A 6,154-nucleotide genomic window follows, 5' to 3' on the forward strand; every position below is an offset into this window, starting at 1 on the left:
GTTATTCAGTGAACATCACGAACGAACAAGCCTTTTCACATGATTCACAGTAGTCAGTGACTAAAACCAAGGCCAGAGGAGGGAGCATGTAAATAACAGTATACAGATCATTAATTTCATTATAAAACACTTGGAAAGTCATCTCCATAACTACTTTTTGGTGATTTTACCATAATCCACATCAACCCCATATACTGATCCAAAAAAACTGACAGATGAATGTTAATCCTTAGACAAATAAGTTTTATTTACCATTTTGCCCAATCATGTACTGTTGGCTGAAGCAAAGGAAAAGAAGAGGGAAAAGCATGTTAGGAGGCAGCAAGAGAGAAGGGGTGTGAGATTGTGGATGTGAGAGTAGGGACTCTAAATGTAGACGCAAGGTAGATATACTGTGTGTGCAGAAGACCAGTTGAAAGAAAAGCAAGGCTGGAAACATTGGAGGTGGATTCAACTGTTCTATGAAGAGAACAGCCGGCGAGCACTGAGGGTCATGTTTTTTGACTTTTCTAGTGCTCTCAATACCATCAGGCCGACCCTCCTGGGTGATAAGTTAGCAGCGATGCAGGTGGATGCTTCTCTGGTGTCCTGGATTGTTGATTACCTGACAGGAAGACCACAATATGTACATCTCCCACAGTGTGTGTCTGACAAGGTGATTAGCAACACAGGGGCACCACAGGGGACTGTCCTCTCCCCCTTCCTCTTCACCCTCTACACCACAGACTTCAGCCACTGCACAGAGACCTGCCATCTTCAGAAGTTTTCTGATGACTCTGCGGTGGTTGGATGCATCAGCAGGGATGATGAGACAGAGTACCGGGCTGTGGTCGACTCCTTTGTCACGTGGTGTGAGCAGAATCATCTGCAGCTCAACGTGGCAAAGACCAAGGAACTGATCGTGGACTTCAAGAAGACCAGGAAACACTTGACCCCTGTTTCAATCCAGGGGGTCAATGTTGGAGTACACATTGACAATAAACTGGACTGGGCTAAAAACACCACAGCACTTTACAGGAAGGGCCAGAGTCGTCTCTGTTTTTTGAGGCGACTGAGGTCCTTCAACATCTGCCAGAAAATGCTGAGGATTTTCTACGAGTCTGTTGTGGCCAGTGCGATCCTCTATGCTGTTGCATGCTGGGGGAGCAGGCTGAAGGTCGCAGATGCCAACAGACTTAATAAACTGATCCGTAAGGCCGGTAATGTTGTGGGGATGGAGCTGGACTCCCTCAAAGTGGTGTCGGAGAGGCGGATGTTGTCCAAGATAAAGACAATGTTGGATAACACCTCCCACCCACTCCATGACATGCTGGTCAGTCACAGGAGCATGTTCCACTTAACACACTGTTTACTGCTACAACTACACGTGTTTCTTTTCCAGCTATTTATATATATATATATATATATATATATATATATATATATATATATATATATATATATATATATATATATATATATATATATATATATATATATATATATATATATATATATATATATATATATTTATATATATATATATATATATATATTTATATATATATATATATATATATATTTATATATATATATATATATATATATTTATATTTATATATATATATATATATATATATACATATATATATTACTATTCTTAGTTAGCGTATTGTCTGTCTTGTTAATGTTTGTTTATAATGGAGCACTGTAACAAAAAAATTATTTCCCCCAGGGATCAATAAAGTATTCTGATTCTGATTCTGAAAAGGAGTAGGGGTATTCTTGAAAAAGAAGTATCTAAATAGTGTTGTGTCTGACAGGATCATGAATTTGAAGCTGGAAAAGAGATATTGTTAATTGTTATCAATAAGTATGCCTAACAGATTGGATGTCAGATATGAAAAAGGAATTCTGGAGTAAGCTGGATGAAGTGGTAGATTGTGTCCCCTGGGGTGATTGGGGTTAACATGTAGGTGAAGGAAACCGAGTGGTATGGTGTTAAAGCTGAGGTGAACACATACTTCAAACAGATGGGGAAACAGAATATAAGAGTGGAGGAAGGAGCACACAGGTGAACTACATCAAATGCTGATGGTGCAAAAGAAACAGGAGGCTGTAAGGTGGTGGCAGGGAAGAATATGACTAGGCAGCAATGAATGGTTGAAGATGAAGAGGGACGAATGTTGCACAGAATTCCAGAAGTTGAGCCAGATTCTCAGTGGTAAGGAAGTATTACCAGATGACTGGGAAAATATAGCTGTAGTGCTGAGGGAAAGTGCCAAGAAGGTGTTTGGTGCATGTTCGGGACGAGAAAAAGAGGACAAGGAGATTTGGTTCATGTTCAGGTTATTTTATTTGCACCTGTTCTGCAGGCACGAGTCATGCATCCTTACATGCACACTCTCAATACAGACACAACACACAACAAATAAACATAGTACAAAGTACTAAAAACAAGAACTAATAATAATTTTCAGCATCATGTAACCCACAAAGTAACAAAGCTATAATTTGTTGAGTGATGGCTAGTGAAAAAAGCTGATTTTAAAAACTGTGTTCTTTTACATTCACTATGCAAGGAGTCTGAACTGCCCAACCTCCAAAAAATGAAACCAGCCAATCAGCCAATCACTCCTTTTCATATGGACCAACACACAGAATGAAGTGCGAGAGAGATCAGAGTGGAAATGATCAGTTTGTTGCAACGCATCACGGTCAACACTTGGCCACCTCGTTCAGTGAGTTCCCGTGCTAGCTTACCTCGTGTTTGTAAAACACCAAGGAGAAAACCGCTGTGGTTTTCAGGATTATTTTCAAGGCACAGTCCAGGAAGATGGTCTGCAGCTCGGTCCTGTAAGGCTTCCCTATAGCTAAACCTGGTAAATTAAAAAGGTTATCATTATGAAGAGTTTAATCAATGGGTAGAAGAATTACTAACTACATATTTTGGTAGATGGGTGTTTTGGGAATTGTTATGTGCAATTGCAGCGTTTAATATATTGCTTGGTGTTCACAAAGTATACTGGGCTGGTTTTCTTTTGATGTTTAAAGTGTCAGGTCTTAAAGTGCTTGAGCTTCCTTTGTGTATGGTTTGCAAAACAAACTAGGTTTATATGTCAGGGAGAGAAACCTGACTGGCACCCTGGAAGAGACGACTCATTGTTGAGCCTCCTTGGTAAGCAAACCACCACAGTACTATGTTTAAAACCAAGATTCCTTTTCAGTATGATGGACTTCACAGATTTAGTCACCAATGGTTAATTACTAGGGTATTTTATTAAAAAGAAAAAACTTGGATAGAAAGACTAATCATGTCTCTACAAAACACAGTGTAAGAGCAAATAACATCAGTAAGTGTTGGGTTAACTTGGGATTGACATCACTCCCAAGTTCCAACATTCGAGTTCCGAGGCATCTGGAAAGCAGCATCGATATGCCTCCCATAAGCCATCGTAGAGACAAATGTCACACTACAAGTTTGGAATTTGTAATGTGACATCTTTCACACGAGATAAACTCTGTAGGTTAAACTGCAACAGTAGCCTACATCTCTCGTGCAGGTGTCGACACCTGAGGAGCACTCCGCTTAGTTCAAATAAAAAATAAATTGGAAAATGAAAATAAAATAGAACAAAATAAAGATCAAACTGGGTGAATTAAAAAGAGTAAATAAATGTGACAATAAAAAACATAAAAGACACAAAACAACTACAATGTGCAACACGTTCTCAGTCCCAAGACGTAACATTTTACGCTAGGTGACAAATCGCGGATATAATAATAATAATAATAATAATAATAATAAATTTTATTTATGAGCGCCTTTCAAGTCACCCAAGGACACTTTACAATAGGATAAAACACTTAGTAAAAAAGTGTTTTATCCTATATTATATTACGCTTTCAGCCACCCAACATGTCCCTATATTATGAGTTTGGAAAAATTTGAAAACATCAAAACAGTTTGGAACAAATCTACGCATGTATGTTTATTTTACTCAAATCGCTTTGGAAAACACTATCTTACGGAGCCCCGCAGGGGACATGGGAGAAAAAAAAAATTAAGACGGACTTTTGCGAGATCTCGCAAAACAAACTCGGGATCTCGCAAAAGTTTTAGCCGCATTCTTCGGAGGCCGCCAGATCGAAGCCAACCGGGAGGTCGAGGCACGATGTGCCGGGAAAGCGGTGTTCCTCCCGGCTGTAGTAGGTCTTGACCTCCCGTTAGCTTCAAGATGGTGGGTGTCAGATCTCCGAAAACATCGGAGCACTTTTGCAAATATGTGATGTCTTGTAAACCAAGCAGATATCTGATGTTTACACAACTACATTCACGCCTCAAAATATCTTAAAAGTGTATTTTGTGACCCAGAAAGAGTAATATTACAACTAAGTAGCTGCCGCCATTGTTGGAATTCAACTTTTGCGAGATCTCGCAAAAGTTTTGTGAGATCCTGAGTTTGTTTTGTGAGATCCCGAGTTTGTTTTGCGAGATTTCGCAAAACATTTGCGAGATTTCGCAAAACTTTTGCGAGATCTTGCAAAAGTCCGTCTTAATTTCTTTTCTCCCATGTCCCCTGCGGGGCTCCGTACTATCTAACATGATTAAGGTGGTGGTTAAGATTAATCCACAATCCAGCGCGTAGCATATGAACGCAGAAGGACACCTTTCGCGTTCCCATGGAACACTTTGGGACGTGACAAATCGTCGGTATATTACGCGTCAGGAGTGAGAACGGGCTCCACTGTGTGTGCATTTGTCCTTGTGATGCGCAGTGGTGGTGGAAATGAGGAAGTATAGGAAAGTACTGAAAGTAAGAAGTTACCAAAGAAAAAGAAGGAAAATGAAAAAGAGAAATGTGCTAACAAGTGCAGAGTATTGATGGAAGGATTACTTTGAAGAGCTCATGAATGTAGAAAATGAGGACAGATGGAGTACCTTTAGCGAAGCAGCAAGCGCAGAGGATTATTAGGGAGGAAACAATGACAGTTGTAAAAAATAAGTGTGTAAAGGCAGTTGGTTCAGATGACATACCTGTAGAGGTACGGACATGCCCAGGAGAACAGGCAGTGGACTTTATGTCCTGTGTTTAACACAATCTTGGAGAATAAGAGAACACGTGAGGAACAGAGAAATCGAGAAGTGTATCGGAACTGATTTGGGGGTTTAAGGAGATGAGCCATTCTTTAAAGCTATGGGAGAGAGTTGCTGGAGCCAGGTTAAGACGATGATTGGTAAGCAGCAGCAGATCAAGCTAAATGAGTATGAGTTTAAATACCTTACAAAGCAATGGACAGGCACCAGAGGTGAAAAAGACTTTGCAGCCACTGAGACATCACTTATTTTGGACTCCACATTTTGTAGCTGATATTTTGAAAGAATGTAGAGTGCTAAGCTATGAGCTAATGCTACTAACTGTGATCCAAGCTACATCTATAAGCTGTCCGAATTTTTCTTTCCTGCCTGAATGTAATGCAACTTTGGATTTCAGGATGGCTTTACGAGATCAAGAACATTTTGAGAAACGGTTGCCTAACTCTGAGACCAGCCAAGCAACCAAAGGGTTCAATGCTTTGTAGATCGAGTGGCAGTCAGAGGCAGAGGTCGTGGTGCTCCAATGCTCAGCTTCCAAAACTGGCCTTTGGTACAATGTCACCTTGCAGGTGGGGAAGGAACCTGAGCTGGTGCGTGAGGTTGGGAGATACCAATTAGATATAGTCGGGCTCAGCTCAATGCATAGCTTGAGAACATATGTCAGAGGCCCACTCCGCGAAATCTTCAACTCCCACTTCCGGCAGACTGCATTTTAAGGGGGGCTGGGGACATTGAGTACAAGTGGACCATGTTCGGCTCCACGTTCATCTGCAGCTACAAGGTTCTTCACACAACTTTTGTGGTGGCAGTAATCCCAGAACCATATGGTGGACACCAGAGGTGAAAGAAGACGTTAGGCTGAAATAGGAGACTTATCGGGCTTAGCTAGCCTGTGGGACTCCAGACGCGCTTGACAGGTACGGCAGGCCAAGCAGATTGTGGCTCTGGCAGTGATTCATACAAAGGGGGAAGCGTTATTCTGAACACTGTTTACAGTGGTGGTGGGATGCTGCTGATTTCAAATGGGTAAGTAAACTGAGTTGAAGTTTATTCATACAGAGCTTTCTACAGACACAG

This window comes from Rhamphochromis sp. 'chilingali' (genome assembly GCF_963969265.1).
Source record: "Rhamphochromis sp. 'chilingali' genome assembly, chromosome: 2".
Lineage (NCBI taxonomy): Eukaryota > Metazoa > Chordata > Actinopteri > Cichliformes > Cichlidae > Rhamphochromis > Rhamphochromis sp. 'chilingali'.